The sequence below is a fragment of the Ascaphus truei genome, chromosome 15, assembly GCF_040206685.1.
Source record: "Ascaphus truei isolate aAscTru1 chromosome 15, aAscTru1.hap1, whole genome shotgun sequence".
NCBI classification, from domain to species: domain Eukaryota; kingdom Metazoa; phylum Chordata; class Amphibia; order Anura; family Ascaphidae; genus Ascaphus; species Ascaphus truei.
In genome coordinates, this window is record NC_134497.1 from 32,883,386 (window position 1) to 32,902,673 (window position 19,288).

The 19,288-nt window shown below is 47.3% G+C and overlaps 2 protein-coding genes across 2 annotated transcripts in view; both read right to left on the bottom strand.

The window, feature by feature from the left end:
• LOC142466795 (uncharacterized) overlaps nucleotides 1-19,288 on the bottom strand; it is a 394,879-nt gene that overhangs the window by 183,291 nt on the left and 192,300 nt on the right. The gene's annotated exons all lie outside the window — the stretch shown is intronic.
• Nucleotides 1-19,288, bottom strand: part of LOC142466797 (uncharacterized) — a 369,751-nt gene that overhangs the window by 85,266 nt on the left and 265,197 nt on the right. The window lies entirely within an intron of this gene.

Here is a 19,288-nt window from a genome sequence, read left to right on the forward strand (position 1 = left end):
CTCCTCATACTTCCTCCCAAACCTGGCCCAACTACCTCCTTCCACATTACTGTTGGAACTACGATCATTCACCTAGTAGCCCAAGCACGCTGCCTAGGGGTCACACTCGACTCCTCTCTCACATTCGCCCCTCACATTCAAAACATTTCTAAAACTTGTTGCTTTTTCCTCCGCAATATAACAAAGATACGCCCTTTAATCTGTTGCTCGACTGCTAAAACTCTGACTCAGGCCCTCATTCTCTCCAGTCTTGATTACTGTAACCTCCTGCTGTCTGGCCTTCCTGCCTCTCACCTGTCTCCCCTACAATCTATCCTAAATGCTGCTGCCAGAATCACTCTACTCTTTCCTAGACCTGTCTCAGGATCTCCCCTCATGAAATCTCTCCTGGCTTCCGATCAAATCCCGCATCTCACACTCCATTCTTCTCCTCACTTTTAAAGCTTTACACTCTTCTGCCCCTCCTTACATCTCAGCCCTAATTTCCCGCTATGCACCATCCCGACTCTTGCGTTCTGCTCAAGGATGTCTTCTTCCTATCCCCTTTGTATCTAAAGCCCTCTCCCGCCTTAAACCTTTTTCACTGACTGCCCCACACCTCTGGAATGCCCTTCCCCTCAGTACCCGACTAGCACCGTCTCTATCCACCTTTAAGACCCAACTCAAGACACACTTGCTTAAAGAAGCATATGAATAGCACTGTGGATATTCTGAACACGATAGATAAAGCTTGGCCCCCTGCAGACACACTTAACAGAACTCCCTCCAACTGTCTCTGTACACTACCGACACACTTTATTGAAGTGTGGTCGGTACCGCAAGCCGGGAAATCTCCCGGCTTGCTAGTGGCCGCCCCTCGGCGTGCCGCGCGTCATAGACGCGCGGTCACGCGTCATCGGGAGCGTGCGCCCGCTGCACGCGTGTCCAGGGGCTCCCCGAGGGAGCCCTGGTGTCCCGCGATCGCGGGACAGCGGCAGGGGGTTCCGGGGGACCCGGCGGACCCGTCAGCGGTAGGGAGAGCGCCCCGATCGGAGGGCGCTCTTCCGCTGCTTCGGCGTGCGCCCGTCACACTCGGGCGCGCGCCAGGCTACTGCTGCGGCACAGAACGGGCAAATGCTCGAATAAACTGTGCCGCAGCAGTACGTTCTCCCTACCTACCAATTAGACTGTAAGCTCCTCGGGGCAGGGACTCCTCTTCCTTAATGTTACGTTTATGTCTAAAGCACTTATTCCCATGATCTGTTATTTATATTATCTGTTATTTATTTGATTACCACATGTATTACTACTGTGAAGCGCTATGTACATTAATGGCGCTATATAAATAAAGACATACAATACAATACCTGACTTAAAGGACTGAAGCGATTTCATTATCTGTACCAGACATCTTGACTCAATTAACCCTAATTCTTTATTGATTACACTCGATGTCTCTAGCCACAACTTGGGTAAAGAGGCCATATTATCACACCTCCTTATTCACACTGACTATATACAACCACCTTTGTTTTGCTGCTGAGAGATGTCATTCTCAATAAGAACGATTTCTGATTAGAACATACTTACTACCTGCAATTAAGGGGCACAGTGATGGCGTCTAACATGGCACCTCTAATGAAAATGGCGGGGTATATTAAGTATTTTAAAGAAAGGCAGGGGCCCCAAGATAGGCCGTCGCCCACACAAGGGCTGATGTGCCTCAGAGATTTAGGAGTCAAGATGCCTGGCTCTCATCCCCTTCACCAAGAGGAATTCAAAATTTAGCGCACACACCAATGTGGGTAGGAAGCAGTGGGGTGGGGGAGGATTCGAGCTGGCGCGGGGTATTTAAACCCTGTGCCTACTTGAATCCAACATTCATTTTCTTTTCTTCTTCCTCCCTGCAGTTTACCTGGTTTCCTGAGTCATGGATCGCCCCAGCACTAGGCAGTCTTCCTCTTCCGACTGCCGGACAGTAGAGAGACCAGACCCAAGGTGTGACAGGAGACGGAGACAGCTCCTGCATTCTCTGGCAGCAGCAGGGACAGAGGAAAAGATCGACAAGGAAGCTCCGCCCCCAGCTTCACTCCTGTGCCTGCTCTCCCCGGGCTGCAGCACCAGATGCTAAGGGTAGGAGAGCCCCGGCAGGGAGAGCAGCGCACCGACCAGCACCAGCAACTATGGCTACTACACAGAGGTGAGCACCACACCGGAGCCAACAATGCCCCCCTAAGACACAATGGGCCACCCACAGCAGATCCCCTGCATTGCAGGACCAAGGCGAGTATTGTTTCCCCCCCCCAGCTACCCTCCCTCTCATCCCCAGAGCTGCAGGATCACAGGCAGTCTGCCTCCCACCCACAGAGCGGCAGTGGTGGAGCCAAAGCCATTTCCCTTTTACTCCTTGTCACCATGGCAAACAGCACATCACCTGGGGGGTGTTGCAATGCACGGGTGGGCTGTTCCCCCCCCCCCCTTCCCACAGCACCAGTAGTGGCCCCTGCTACGGTGGTGGTGCCTGCTCAAGTGGCGGTTCCCGCTCCGTCTTATGCCCCTGTGTCCCCATTGCCACAGGCCACAGGGGGTGATCTGGTCATCCGCCTTGTTCAGGTTAACCCCCCAGCGGATATGCCAGAATCGGGGGCACATGGAGGCGTCACTGAGCCAGGGACCAGCAACGGAAGCTGTGGAGACCTGTGATCGGTCAGCCGGGTGTCCAGGCTGCAGGATCAGGTGAGAATGATAATTCTGTAATGGAGAGATAGTAATGATGAGATAGTAAAGATGATGATAGTGAGGTGGGCTCGATTGTCACAGAGATGGACTGTCAGTCCCAGTGGTCAGACAGTGAGGATAGTGGGAGCGCGAGGGAGAGTACTGAGTCAGACACAAGCATTGGCGCACACAGCAAGGAGACCCCGGGTTTAAAGTGCACGAGGAAATGGTTAGACACGTTAAGCAAGTCAGTCGGCGTAGGAAGGAAAAGGGGCAGAACGCGGATAAACGCAAAGCGTGCCGGGACATGGGGGTAGTTTCCTCCCAAAGTGGTAGGGATACGTACTGCACCGACACACTTTATTCGAGCAAATACCCAGTATGTACCTGGCAGATACCTGGAATGCGCCGCTCCTCACCTCTGACAAGCCCCGTTGCGTTTGCCTTCCCAGCCTGGGTTCATGCCTGGCTGACGGGCGGCTGATCTGTTAAATGATAATGATTAGGATTTAATAGGCTGCAATGCTTCGCGTGTCTACCAGATGGCATAAATTCATGAATTGTAATGCAGTATATATATATATACTGTGCAGTATTGCAGCCAGCGGGAATAAAATGCTTCAATCCCTGCTTGGAAAATACCTCAATGCACTCGGGCAGAAAACAGTCACAAACCTCAATACACCCGGGTATACCCGAATTCGTGGGACTAGCCGAGCTCGAATAAAGTGTGTCGCCAGTGTATGCAGTCGCGTCTAGCTCCCTGTACACACCTGTCCAGGAAAGCCCAGAGAGATATAGTTACAAGGAAATGTGTGGTTATGCAGAAGCTGTCAGTAGAGGGGTAAGAACAGAGGAAGCTTGTGCGGGAGCAGGTGAGAGAGGGTCAGCACGTATAGTGAGAAGCACTGGGAACTGGGTGTTGTGTTTGCCGTGTTCGGTGACTGTCTCCTTACAAAACATCCAAAGCAAGAGCCTAATTTAATGAAATACATGCATGTAATACAGACCACACATGATAAATACGGGGGGTCAGCATGGCAGGAATATGACAAACGTTTTAGGTAGCGGTGGCAGGGAAAACCAATTTAGAGTTTGGGGAAAAAGACATGGCATTGTGGATGCAACTAGTGAGACAAGGAAAGCAAGCCCCCTTTTCCAAGGGTCCGGGTGGGCGGCCCGGGAGTCAACAACCGAACAAGGGCACAAAGGGGGAATGCTGGGTGTTTAACGATAAACACTGCGCGCTTGGGGCGGGTTGCAAGTTTAGATGTGTGTAGTCAGTGTGGCCACCCCGCCAAAAAGTGCTACATAGCCCCAGGCAACACCCCCCTTGGGAGATGGAAAACCTCTCACAATGTCATTTAGCCTTAGCGCCTTGAGCTGACAGTTACAGGGGTACCCCGATCGGGAGAAAGCAGGGTTCCTGGTGGAAGGGTTTCAGTGCATACACAGAAAAAAAAGTTTGCAAATACCAGTGGGGCGCTGTAAGGAATCCGCTCCATGGTTTACTGGTTGCCTTACCTTGCAGACCTGTGCAGTTCTGGAACAGCTCTCCTGATGTTTGCTGCAGCCTGGATTCACTCACCAAAGCAATACACACTCCCTCTGGTATCTACTGCAGCTGTGCAGCATATCACTGCAACCTATACTTGCATTCACTCATTGGAGCAGTACCTTCACACCCCTGCCGGGGATTGGCCCGCTGGCCTTTAAGTATTGCTTTCCCATAATGCTCCTTGCCGAGCATAGTCCTTACTGGATGTCACAACCTGTTCTGCCACAAGCTCCTGCTTGTTCTCCTGTGCTGAAGCGGAGGTTCCGTCCTGCGTCCTTCAGCTTCCTTCAAGCTCCCGCTTGTTCTCCTGTGCTGAAGTGGAGGTTCCGCCCTGCGTTCTTCAGCTTCCTTCAAGCTCCCGCTTGTTCTTCTGTGCTGAAGCGGAGGTTCCGTCCTGCGTCATTCAGCCTCCTGTTCTCCTGTGCTGAAGCAGAGGTTTCATCCCTGCGTCCTTCAGCCTCCTGGATTCCTGCACTGAAGCGGATGTTTCGTCCCTGCGTTCTTCAGTCTCCTGGATTCCTGCACTGAAGCGGAGGTTTCCCTGTGTATCTTCAGCTTCCTGGTTCCTGGGGCCTACTCTTTCCCTAATCTAGAGAGGCCGTGTCCTGGTTCCTGCGCTGAAACAGAGGATTCCCTAGTCCGCTCAGGACTCTTGCGCTGTGCACTGGTTTACCTGTGCAGCTAGGCGGTGTGCTACAGTACGCTGGTCTGCTTACCATCTCCTGTGACCAGCACCATGGGCCATGGTCGTCGCACGCGCAGAGGCCAACCCCGCGCTCCTAAGCTGAAGCGGGGCTCTCCTGACTACATGTTGCCGAACTATTGCTTGAACAATGTTTATCCTGATGTCTCCTGTCCTGACCCTGGCTTGTACAACGACGACGCTGTCTTCTCCTATCCTGATCCTGCGATATATGACAACGAACTGCGCAATCCGGATCAGCCTGCGCGGTCTCAGGTCGGTGCTTTTACAACCCCACCTCAGCCTCGCGGTCCGACCCTGGTTTGTGGCGAGCAGAACCCTGACAGTATTCTCGGCCTCACAAACTCGGACCCCGCTGAGGTGCGGGTTGGTAAGTTTTTTCCTAAAAACCTGTCCCGGTCTGTAGACCAGTCCCAGTTTGAGAATGATTATTTGTGCGATATAATACCCCTGATGGAAGATCCGTTTATGTCGGAGGGCTTAACTCCCTTGCAAAAGAAATGCCGTAATGATCTGGTTTGTAAGGCTTACTGCCTCAGAGACTTAAAACAGTATCTGGCCAGTGTTCTGGCCAGTGAAAACAGTGTTTTCTCCCCTGATTCCCCTTTAACTGGGGATAAGGTGAGTCCTGTGGAACTGGTCAACGCCTGTAGTACACTCAATGCCCTGGCTTTATCATTGGACATTCCTTTAGTACTCCCGGACCCTCCCGTCATGGTGGCTCTCGCGCACGACACGCTGCATGTACTTTCCGTGGTATTGGATGATTGCTTGTTAAAACAGGATCGCCCCCTGGCCGCTAACGCCATCCACTGGCGGTTTTTCTCTGCTGCCAGTCCTGTCGCTAAACCGGGGGACGTATCTCCCTCCCCGGGAGATGACCAAATGAACCCATTAGCAATATCTCCTAACGTAGTAACTGCCACAGTCCCTAGCTCTGATTGTATGCCCGGGTTCCCTGACACCAATGATATGTCTATGTTAACCCCTGCCGATCAGTCCTGTGAGGTCCCCCTGGAGGATACATATGTTTCTCTACCCAACACTAAGGTTCTAGTATCAGAGAATAAGTTCCTTAGTTCTCCTATTTCTAGCTCAGAAGCCCTTTCTCTAGGTCTTGAGGGTTTTCCAGCTTTAACCCCTGCCAATCAGTCCTGTGAGGTTCCCCTGGAGAACACATATGTTTCACTAACTAACACTAAGGTTCTAGTATCAGAGAATAAGTCCCTTAGTTCCCCTATTTCTAGCTCTGAATCTCTCTCTTTAGGTCTTGAGGGTTTTCCAGCTTTAACCTCTGCTAGGCAGTCCTGTGCGCTTTCCCCTTCAGAGAAAGAATCCCTAAGTTCTGTTCCCAGGGTCATTTCTGTATTAACCCCTGTGGGGCAGCTCTCTGAGTTTCCTTTGGTAAATCCCTGTTCTCTGTCAGTCATGGTCACGCCCCTAGCTCCAGAGGAGAGATTCCTGGTCTCTCCTAATACAGAGAGAAGATTACCTATGTTTTACTCTCAGGCATTGTCTGCATTAACCCCTGTAAATTCTTGCTGCCTCCAAGTTAATGCCTTCGTTTTAGCCTCAGAGAATGAGTCCACAAGTCAGACAGCAGAGGTTGCATTGAGGGATTCCCATAACCGTACGGAGTCCTTAGATATTCTTTGCTATAAATCCCCTGCTTCAGCTCAAGTTTCCGCAGTTTCGTCTCCGGAGACTTCGGATAAAGTTCTAGTTCCTGATAAATGTATTCAGGAGTCAGGTTTTTCCCTAAGCTTGGTCGCAGAGTTCCTTCTCCCAGGTATTTCACTAAACCTGCCTGTCGCCCACATAGCGGTGATCCCTGCTTCAGCGCATAGTTCCCACATTATGGAGTCTGCAGTAATTTCTGGTTTCCCAGACATTCCTTACCAAATACCTACTTCAGAGACCAGTACAGTTTTAATTAACCCCCGGGTACTGTCCGAGTTCTCCTCCTCTTTAAGCTTAGGGTTAAAAGCATACAGTAGTCTGTATGTCCCTCCTGGGGTTCATATTGTGTTCCCAGGAATGTTTGCTGACGCACGGTTTTCTCCCAAAAGTGATGCTTTTTCATATAGATTAGTAAAAAGCTTGCACACGGTTTCCCTTTTCGCTGAATTGTGTCTTACTAGTTTTGAGACTCTGAGAGGTAATGATTCTCCTTCTGATTCTGAAGCTCTTCCTACAATGAGTATCCTGTCTGGGGGTCTCCCTGATTTCTCTGTCCAGGCTAATCCTCCAGGGATCAGCATATCTGTGGTCACTCCCTCAGTACTGTCTGAGGTCACCATGCATATATTACAAGTCCTGGGGTTTAAATCTGAGCTTTTTAGCTGTCCTGCCTTTGCTGAAACCCAGTCCCTCAGTACTGTGTCTAAATATGCCCCAGCAAACATGAGGTTACTCTGGGAAGAAATGAAAGCTCCTGTCTTAAAGGGTATTTTTTCTCACATGTCCAGCAAATCTAGAACCTCAGTAATTGTTTCTAAGTCACTTATCAATACATCTGATTTTTTCTCTAATCAAACCCAGACACCCTCACTATCGGTTAGGAGTCCTGTGATCAGAGATTTTGCACTAGAAAACACACCTATTCATGTTTTTTTCAGGTTAGGTACCCCTGTGGTTAGGGCCATTGCAGTTTTAGAGAGGACTTCTTGTACTCCTAAGGTGCCTGTCATTAAGAGTTTTCATAGTTCATACTTGCTGCTGGTTGATTCTCAGGTCCCTGTCACTGAGGTACAGACTTCAGCTTCTGATGTTAGCTTCCCTCCCACCACTACCCTGGCTCTGCCTTTTTCTCAAGCTACTGATTTGAAAATCCCAAGGACTATTCCTGATTCACTGACAATACTATCTCCCAATGAAGATTTACCAGTATTGAAGAGCTCTACTGTTGTTTGCTTCTCTGCTCCTGCTAAACCATGGTTTTGTCCCTCGGAATTTTCGGTTGCCCCTGTTATTTCCTCTCAGTTGGAAATACTCTGTACGTATCCCAAGATTTCGGTCCCTATGCCTGGTTTACTGCTTGCCTTGTCACCTTCCATACCAATACCGGGAGATGCTTCCAACCAGCCTATACCCTTACTAACCATTACCTGGGAGCCTTCTAGAGGAAAAATTCCTCGCAGATTCCAACATGCAGTGGTCAGCCAAGAGTTTTTCTGTTACAAAGTTCCTCCTGGTGTATTCGATCAACTATCAGGGCCGCTGATCCTAGATTCAGGTTCCTTTATTAAAGACTGGGCTTTCAGTGGGGGTTCTTCTGCCGTTTCTGCTCTGGAACTCTCTGGTTCTTCACAGCCCTGGATTTCCAAGACATTTTGCGAGGAGAGCCATGTACCAAGGATGTTTCTTCCATCAATCTCATTTCCTAGAACTGTACTCACCAAAGAACTGCTCGTTTACGGATGCCCTTTCTACCTAAAGAATTTTAGGAACAACTCAATGTCCCCAAGGCCCATGGATGGTCCTGTCTGGCCACAGTTCTCACCGGGGGGTGGGGGTACACTAAGGACTAACCACGAGTCTCGGGAGCACGACTCTAACCCCAATCCTAGACGGTTCAGCAACAATTCCCGGTCCTCCAACTCTATGAGTGCTCATGTTCGCCCGGAGGTCTCGTGTGAAGGGGGGGGGGGGGTACTGTAAGGAATCCGCTCCACGGTTTACTGGTTGCCTTACCTTGCAGACTGGTGCAGTTCTGGAACAGCTCTCCTGATGTTTGCTGCAGCCTGGATTCACTCACCAAAGCAATACACACTCCCTCTGGTATCTACTGCAGCTGTGCAGCATATCACTGCAACCTATACTTGCATTCACTCATTGGAGCAGTACCTTCACACCCCCGCCGGGGATTGGCCCGCTGGCCTTTAAGTATTGCTTTCCCATAATGCTCCTTGCCGAGCATAGTCCTTACTGGATGTCACAACCTGTTCTGCCACAAGCTCCTGCTTGTTCTCCTGTTCTGAAGCGGAGGTTCCGTCCTGCGTCCTTCAGCTTCCTTCAAGCTCCCGCTTGTTCTCCTGTGCTGAAGCGGAGGTTCCGCCCTGCGTTCTTCAGCTTCCTTCAAGCTCCCGCTTGTTCTTCTGTGCTGAAGCGGAGGTTCCGTCCTGCGTCCTTCAGCCTCCTGTTCTCCTGTGCTGAAGCAGAGGTTTCATCCCTGCGTCCTTCAGCCTCCTGGATTCCTGCACTGAAGCGGATGTTTCATCCCTGCGTTCTTCAGTCTCCTGGATTCCTGCACTGAAGCGGAGGTTTCCCTGTGTATCTTCAGCTTCCTGGTTCCTGGGGCCTACTCTTTCCCTAATCTAGAGAGGCTGTGTCCTGGTTCCTGCGCTGAAACAGAGGATTCCCCAGTCCGCTCAGGACTCTTGCGCTGTGCACTGGTTTACCCGTGCAGCTAGGCGGTGTGCTACGCTGGTCTGCTTACCATCTCCTGTGACCAGCACCATGGGCCATGGTCGTCGCAAGCGCAGAGGCCAACCCCGCGCTCCTAAGCTGAAGCGGGGCTCTCCTGACTACATGTTGCCGAACTATTGCTTGAACAATGTTTATCCTGATGTCTCCTGTCCTGACCCTGGCTTGTACAACGACGACGCTGTCTTCTCCTATCCTGATCCTGCGATATATGACAACGAACTGCGCAATCCGGATCAGCCTGCGCGGTCTCAGGTCGGTGCTTTTACAACCCCACCTCAGCCTCGCGGTCCGACCCTGGTTTGTGGCGAGCACAACCCTGACAGGCGCATGGCGGGCCCAATCACATTCTTTATTTGGGATTTCGGGCATGAGCACACCGACGCTGCACACTGATAGTGAATTGTAAATCCGCCACTGCCCGTGCCCCTCACAGCTAAATGCTTTTCATTCTGGGTTAGAGTTACAAACACAAAATAAAGTTGGGTGTATGTCAACCTGGATTCCCATATGAACACCTCCCTTAGTCTAGCAATGCCCTTGTGGGGAGGTAATGCCAGTGCATGTGTAACACGAATCTCTGCCATTGAGGTGTGCAAGTGTAAGCATTAGTGGGAAAGGTGCTTGTTACATCATTACTGCATATGTCATTAATAAAGGGACACTTAACCCTCTCAGGTGCCTTTTCATGTCTACGTGTAACCTGTGAAATAGACGGTCAGCCCTTGCTGCTCTCAAGAGATATTAAAGGAACATGACATACAGTATGTAAAGGCGGCTGCATTTATTTCCCTCACTGGGGACGTTAGTCTGTGTCTCTGTCCTCCCCCTCAGTATTCACAGGACATTGTAGGACATTTGGTCGCAGCAGTTTTGCCGCGACTCACCCACCACCAGCCACGTTGCCGCTAAGGTAAGTGTCTAAACCCCCTACCCTAAAACCCCTATATCATAAGCCCCCTTTACCCTAGAACCCCCTACCTTAAATCCTTATCCTAAACCCCCCCACTCTAACCGCTAAAACCACTTCAATTAACCCCATAAACAGTAATAACATTTACATTAGAAGCGGCAAGTGGAGGAGGGTCCGGCGTAATGGTCGCGGCAAAACTATTCTGGTTCAAAGCTAATTGAGACTACATACCGCTTCAGCATAATGGGAAACACACATTTTATTAGAACCATCAGCATGGAAATATAAAACATTAAGAACAACATTGTTTTTTAAATAAAACAATTAGAATTATACAAATAACCTACATTTAAAAAGTTAGAACTTTTTTATCCTTTTAAAATGATTGTTTTATGCACCATAAACAAAATTCACTTTTCATTGTGATTTAGCGTAACACAGATACACGTGTGCACATATATGTGAGCGTCTTAGTCGCTGGTTCTCCCTCAAAATGCCTGGCTTTAGATATAGGTTTCTCCCCTGTGTGTGTCCCCTCTTGTGTGTGTTCAGGTGGGATAACCAACTAAATCCTTCCCACATTCCCCACATACATGTAGTCTCTCCTCTGTATGTGCCCTTGTGTGGGTGTTCAGGTTGGATGAGTCACTAAATCCCTTCCCACATTCCTCACATATATGCGGTCTCTCCCCTGTATGTGTCCTCTTGTGTGTGTTCAGGCCGAATAACTGACTAAATCCCTTCCCGTATACATGCAGTCTCTCCCGTGAGACTCCTCTTGTGTGTGTTCAGGCTGGATAAGTCACTAAATCACTTCCCACATACATGCGGTCTCTCCCCTGTATGTGTCCCCTTGTGTGTGTTCAGGTGGGATGAGTCACAAAATCCCTTCCCACATTCCCCACATACATGCGGTCTCTCCCCTGTGTGTCTCCTCTTGTGTGTGTTCAGGCTGGATAACACACTAAATCCCTTCCCACATTCCCCACATACATATGGTCTCTCCCCTGTGTGTGTCCTCTTGTGTCTGATCAGGTTGGATGAGTCACAAAATCCCTTCCCACATTCCCCACATACATGCGGTCTCTCCCCTGTGTTTCTCCTCTTGTGTGTGTTCAGTCTGAATAACACACTAAATCCCTTCCCACATTCCCCACATACATATGGTCTCTCCCCTGTGTGTGTCCTCTTGTGTCTGATCAGGTGGGTTAACACTCTAAATCCATTCCCACATTCACAACATACATGCGGTCTCTCCCCTGTGTGTGTCCTCGTGTGTATGTTCAGACTGGATAATTCACTAGATTCCTTCCCACATTCCCCACATTCATGCGGTCTCTCCCCTGTGTGTGTCCTCTTGTGTGTGTTCAGGTGGGATCTCTGACTAAATCCCTTCCCACATTCCCCACATTCATGCGGTCTCTCCCCTGTGTGTGTCCTCTTGTGTGTGTTCAGGTGGATTAACACTCTAAATCCCTTCCCACATTCCCCACATACATGTGGTCTCTCCCCTGTGTGTGTCCTCTTGTGTCTGATCAGATGGGATAACACACTAAATCCCTTCCCACATTCCCCACATTCATGCGGTCTCTCCCCTGTGTGTGTCCTCGTGTGTGTGTTCAGACTGGATAATTCACTAAATCCCTTCCTACATTCCCCACATACATGCGGTCTCTCCCCTGTGTGTGTCCTCTTGTGTGTGTTCAGGCTGGATAAGTCACAAAATCCCTTCCCACATTCCCCACATACATACGGTCTCTCCCCTGTGTGTGTCCTCTTGTGTCTGATCAGATGGGATAACACACTAAATCCCTTCCCACATTCCCCACATACATGCAGTCTCTCCCCTGTGTGTGTCCTTTTCTGTAAGTTCTGGTCTGATAACCAAGTCAGACTCTTCCCACTTTCTCCAAGATCTTTTCCTGTGGCAACTGCTAATATATATTTTTTGGAATGAGAAGCAGTTACATTGTTTATTAATTGCCTTGTCTGGTTGAAAGATGCATTTTCGGTCATATGTATTGGAATGTTGCAAGATTGTTCTGTCCTCATCGTTTCCATATACTCAATTTGGGTGTTTAAACTTCAGATGTTTGAGGAGGTAATCCTGACTGCTAAAAGCAAACTTGCAGGGTTGACATGGATGGATTATTGGAGCTTGTCTTTGTACTAGACGAGACCAAAAAAAATATATAATTTGAAAATGAGATGAAATTAGGCATTTGTTATCTAAAACTGTGTGTGTACCAAGCACGTGCGTTTTAAGTGAAACTTTTGTCCTTTGTCATTGTTTTGTCACAGAAATTGTATTTGTGATGGTGATGTTTTTATTTAAAATCCAAACACAATTTAAGTGAGAAAATGCAAAGAAGTTTGTACATAGAACGCGCATGCTCGTTGCCCCTCCCCCCCCGTTTTAGCTATTTGCGCATGCTCGTACGCACCTTTGCACGGTGCCTCAGTCTGCGCATGTGCGGGTGTGGCGTGCGCAAAGTAGAAGCATGAAATCACTTCCGTCATGGAATTCTGTTACAACACAAGAGATTTTTCCTATCAAAACTCTTAGGTGCCAGCAAAGAAGTTTCACTTCAAAAAGTCACTGTTACACAAACTGTCTTACAAAAGGTCACGCAGGAGAGGTAAGTTGGCATATCACAAAAAATTCAGGATGAAAGTAACCTGTAGATGTACATTGTAAAAATGAAGGGTTTAGCACAACATGTGCAGCATTAGGGCCGGGAGAGTAGATGTAGTGGAAACATTTAAAAGTGGATCATAATATTTAACGATTTAAAAGGAAATCTCACCAGATGCAAAACACCAATTAAAGGGGCAGAAATCTTTTAAAATCCTTTTGATAGATAGTAAGTCGGTAGTTTCAGTTGTGAAGGTATAATTAAAAATGTGTCTCATTAGAAGCTCACATATCAGTCACCGGGTGTTCCCATTACCGCACCATGTCTCTAATAGTTACAGAAATAGTTTCAGATCGTTCAAAGCCTTAGCCACTGAGGTAATGAAGTGGGTTATTAATGTATTTTAATAATGTTGATATATTTATTTATTGCTAGGTTACCATTTATCGCCAATATAGATAACTGGGCCCCCCACTGAGAGGGCCTAGTTATCCACAGTGATAATAAATGGTTGTGTGTGTAAAATGTATTTTTAATGTTTTTTTTGTTTTGTTTTAAATGTGTATATATTTTTTGTTAATGTTTAAAACCACATTTGTCTAATAAGGGACGGAGGTAGGGTATGTGGATGATGACGGTAGTTGCCCTGGGGAGGGTGGTTAGGCTTCCTGTTGGGGGTGGGGGTGAAGTGGTGGTGAGAGGGAAAAATACCAAATACGAACCGGCGCCTTAAGGTAAGTCAATACAAATGTCCTAAAGGCTTCCAAATGAGGGAATGAACTGGATAACGGGTTTTAACCCTGCAACTCCAAAGCCACTTGATGGATCCACGGAGATGCGTCCCGTGACATGTAAAATTAAGCACAAGAAAAAAATCATAGTGTAAACTGCAAACATAAATACAAATAACACCCTCACTCACATCAGAAAACACACAGGACAAAAAACTCAATACCAAAACTAGACAGACAAAAACCAAATAACAGAAAAAAGAGAAAAACAAAAAATAACAATAACATGCGAAGCTGAAATTATTAAGCTAATTTATTAAAAAGTTAAAAAAACAACAAAAATGCTATAATTGGAAATGGCGTGATACATCTGATCCGGTTTGAGAAAAAACATAATCCTACTCACAGAATAGATAATCTGGCAAATGGCACTAAAGCAGGAAGATGGTATCTTTATTCTCCTTTTGCAGTGGGGCTTCTTTAGATGTACTCCGATGCTGTCCACACACTCCTAGAGCCAGTACTCTGGTGCAGGGGGCGGACTTCGGGCAGAGAAACCTCTTGCTGCTCGTTGTGGTGAAGTACCAAGCCTGATACGCTGTCCTCGCTTGTTACTTGTAATTAGCTCGTGAACTTTGACCCTACGCGTTTCGTGCACTTGCGTGTCACTTCCTCATTTGCCTGATTACTCTATGTATTCTGTGAGTAGGATTCTGGTTTTTCTTAAACCGGACCAGCTGTATCACGCCATTTCCAATTATAGCATTTTTATTGTTTTTTAACTTTTTAATAAACTAGCTTAAGCATTTCTGCCTTTCATGTTGTTGTTATTTTTTGTTTTTCTCTTTTTTCTGTTATTTGTTTTTTGTCTGTCTAGTGTTGGTATTGAGTTATTTGTCCTGTGTGTTTTCTGTTGTGAGTGAGGGTGTTATTTGTATTTATGTTTGCAGTTTACACTATGATTTTGTCTTGTGCTTAATTTTACATGTCACGGGACGCATCTCCGTGGATCCATCAAGTAGCTTTGGAGTTGCAGGGTTAAAACCCTTTATCCAGTTCATAACCCCATTTGGAAGCTCTTTGGACATTTGTATTGACTTACCTTAAGGTGCCGGTTGGTATTTGTATTTCGCTTTGACCTTGTTCGGACTTGTTGCCAGGCAGGCTTGCCTTATATGTATGCATACCAACGTCAAGGTATAACCAAATTAATGCAGGTCCTACACTATACTACACTGTGAACCCTTCCTTTTACCTCTGTAAGAGGGGAAGAACCATTATAGGTCTTGTTCCTGCAGCAAATGAAATTACCTCCCAAGTTAAAAAGGTGAAGGAGGAGGAGTGAGCTCTGGGGGGAGGTGCCACAGCCTCCAATTGACTGCTACCAGTCAGACATTGATTAACACACATTCCCAGCTAGCGCAAACTCCCACACCCACCACATTATGAATATATATTTATGTCAACCAGAGAGCTCCTCCTTCACCTTTTTAACTTGGGAGGTCATTTCATTTGCTGCAGGAACAAGACCTATAATGGTTCTTCCCCTCTTACAGAGGTAAAAGGAACGGTTCACAGTGTAGTATAGAGTAGGAAGTTCTATAAAATTTGCACTCACGTGTTTAACGTGAAATGAAAGCGTTGTGGTTATTCAAAGTTACCAACTTATGTCTCCAGACAGGTACTCCACATCCACATAGAGAGGGGGAAATTCCATATACAAAAGAGGGGAAAAGCAAAATAGTATAGTACTGTTCCCCCCCCCTCTTTTAAAAACAGTACTATACTATTTTGCTTTTCCCCAGAAAAGGCTCCTGTGTGCTTCCTCCACCACTTTATTTCATCTTCTCTTTCCCGGAAGTGGAGACACTGACTACATCCAGGTCACAGCTCTGTGTCCTACTGCGCATGCTCACACTAAGGGGATCATGGGAGTTGTAGTTTTTAGACTTCAAAACGGATCACGTGTCACATACTGTGCAGATTAGAAACAAGACAGTAACATTTCCCAGGCACTGTGCTAGGGAAAGATAGTTTCTGCTGCATGTAGATGTGTATACTCCTCTTGGTCCTTAATATTCAGTAAAGCTGCTTCAGTTCCTCCCTTTTGACCAATGTTGATATGAAGGAGGTAACCTGGATATTGTATTGTATGCCTTTATTTATATAGCGCCATAAATGTACATAGCGCTTCAAAGTAGTAATACATGTTGTAATCATATAAATAAAAAATATATAAATAACAGTTCATGGGAATAACTGCTTCAGACATAAAAGTAACATTAAGGAAGAGGAGTCCCTGCTCTGAGGAGCTTACAATCTAATTGGTAGGTAGGGGAACATATAGTGACCGTAGGAGGGAATTCTAGTAAGCGCGTCTGCAGGGGGCCAAGCTTTATGTATCATGTGTCCAGGATTATGCACAGTGCTATTCATATGCTTCTTTAAGCAAATGTGTCTTAAGGTGGATAGAGAGGGTGCTAGTCAGGTATTGAGGGGAAGGGCATTCCAGAGGTGCGCGTCAGTCAGTGAGAAAGGTTTAAGGCGGGAGAGGGCTTTAGATACAAAGGGGGTAGAAAGAAAACATCCTTGGATATGACATAACCCCTGAGGCTGTAATACAACTAAGGCTGCGTCCCCCCCCCCCCCCCGTGCCACGCTCATGCATGCGAGTGGTGATGTCACCAACTCTCCAAGCATGAGCGTTGGACTCTCCTGCAAGTTTTACGGTACGCGGGGGGGGGAGGGGGGGCTTGGCCTAAAGAGTGACTGGTGCTGAGGTCATGTGACCCCTCAGTCAATTTAATCTGTCTCAGCAAGCTCCCAGAGCGTGCCCGGACAGACCTAAATTGATTGTGCTGACCGCGTAGCGCGGTCAGCAGCAGCGTGGATGCAGCCTTAAGTGACACACACACACACACACACACTTTTAGGGTAAAGCACAATCACAAGTCCATCCAGCTCTGGTTTAAGTGCTTTATTTTCTTTGTCCCTCCAGCAGACAAAATCAAGACAAAAAGAATCAAAAATAAATCCTTGCTCTGAGCATTAACTAGACCAGGGGTGCGCAAACTTCTGCAGCTGTGCCCCCGGCAGCCGCAGCATTCGCGCCCCCTCTCTCGAATTATGCCACGGGTCATGGGACGTCACGTGACCTCGCCGTGTCATTTGACACGCGTTGGCAAAGTCCCAGCCGAGAGCAGGTAAGTGAGTTACAGAGACCTCATACCTCCCCCGGCATTTAATTTAAATGCCGTGGGGAAGAGCGCGTGGCCTCTGTAACCACTGTGCCCCCCCTAAAAATTCTCAAGCCCCTTCTGGGGGACCTGCCCCCCTAGTTTGCGCACCGCTGAACTAGACCGCAATTCTCTTGCTATCTTTGGGTGGCTTCCCTACTTACCAATCAATAAAACCCAGATATAAACAAAACCTGTTGCAGGCCAGTGCCTGTCTGTAGCATCCAGCTCTCTTAGCTGGAATAAGGGAGGGGGAAACTGATTAAGCCTGGCCTTTCTTAAACTCTGTTAATTAAGGTCAGGTGATCTGCACCTGGCTGTGCTTGCAGAACCTCCAATGGATCTTTAACCCTTACTAGGGTCAGCTATAGTTTGCCAAAGCAGGAGGTATTTACCTCCCCTCTACAATTTTACCACCTGGCTGCCTTAGACCAGAACACGCTGCTATGTGAGCTGCTAGCCAGACGGATTCATCAAACTAACTACTTCAACCAAAGTAAGACTTGTTCATTTGTTTTCCTGATTGCTTAAAATACACTTACGGTTTGGTAAATGGTTTAGCCAGCCAGCCTGCTACTGTAGATAGGCCTGGAGTGTTAGTCAGTTCTCCCAATGTGGAGAAGGATTTGTTTGTTTAAAGGGACAGTGTACCCACATGTTATGTTATGCTGTGGAGAAATAAAGCCACTGAACGTTTTCATTTATCCTGAAACTACACGTGTGGACTGTTCCCTGACCTCGGCTACAGGCCGTCCTGCCACAGGCACCATGTAACCTGAATGGTAATACTTTATACTGAAACAGGCCTTTGGGTGTTGAGAAAGCAGTTTTCTCGTTTGCCTGTTCAGTGAAAGAACCTGCCAATAACCTTTCGTTAGGTCTAGAGTTTTCAGGTAACGTGCTTTGCCCAACCTTTCTATTAACTCATCAACCCTAGCCAAATTTAGAAATACCATTTAACTTGCGATAATCATTGCAGAATCTTAAAGTGCCATCAGGTTTTGTAACCAGCACAATAGGACTGTTTCACCCACTATGTGATTCTTCTATTACCCCAAGTTTTAAAATCTTTTCCAACTCCAACTTACTTTATAATTAACAACTTAATGATTTCATATGGGCCATGCCACTTTGCAAGGAACTTGTTCTCCCCTGTAGGGACCAGCACTAATACCCTATCACCAGGTTGAAACAATCTGATGCTAGCATTACGGTTATAGCTGTTTTTCTGGGCTGTTCCGTGTTCCCTGGCTATAGGCATGATAGCTGCCATTCGATCCTGCATCTGGGATATATGTTCAATCACACTACGATGGGGTGTCATCTCTTTAGCTTTATCTAGTAATCTTCGAAGATGTCACCCATACACTAATTCAAAAGGGGAAAAACCTGTTGAGGCTTGGGGTACTTCTCTAATGGAAAATATTAGGTAGGGTAACAAAGTCCCAATTTTTTCGATCTGTGTCAATTACCTTCTGTAGCATAGCTTTAAGGGTTTTATGAAATCCACTAAGCCATTGTCACGGGGGACCAGAACTTTTAACACATTAATGTCCTGGGACCTCTTCTCTTTTCTCTGTACACACTCTCTCTAGGTGACCTAATAACATCTTTTGGGTTTAATTATCACCTCTATGCCGACGACAAACAAATATACTTTTCAACACCCGACCTTACACCTGCTGTACAAACCAAAGTTTCTGAATGTCTCTCTGCTATATCATCCTGGATGGCCCTCCGCTGCCTTAAACTCAACATGGCTAAAAAAGAGCTCCTCATACTTCCTCCCAAACCTGGCCCTACTACCTCCTTCCACATTACTGTTGGAACTACAATCATTCACCCAGTAGCCCAAGCACGCTGCCTAGGGGTCACACTCGACTCCTCTCTCACATTCGCCCCTCACATTCAAAACATTTCTAAAACCTGTCGCTTTTTCCTCCGCAATATAACAAAGATACGCCCTTTCCTCTGTTGCTCGACTGCTAAAACTCTGACTCAGGCCCTCATTCTCTCCCGTCTTGATTACTGTAACCTCCTGCTGTCCGGCCTTCCTGCCTCTCACCTGTCTCCCCTACAATCTATCCTAAATGCTGCTGCCAGAATCACTCTACTCTTTCCTAGATCTGTCTCAGGATCTCCCCTCATGAAATCTCTCCTGGCTTCCGATCAAATCCCGCATCTCACACTCCATTCTTCTCCTCACTTTTAAAGCTTTACATTCTTCTGCCCCTCCTTACATCTCATCCCTAATTTCTCGTTATGCACCATCCAGACTCTTGCGTTCTTCTCAAGGATGTCTTCTTTCTACCCCCTTTGTATCTAAAGCCCTCTCCCGCCTTAAACCTTTTTCACTGACTGCCCCACACCTTGGAATGCCCTTCCCCTC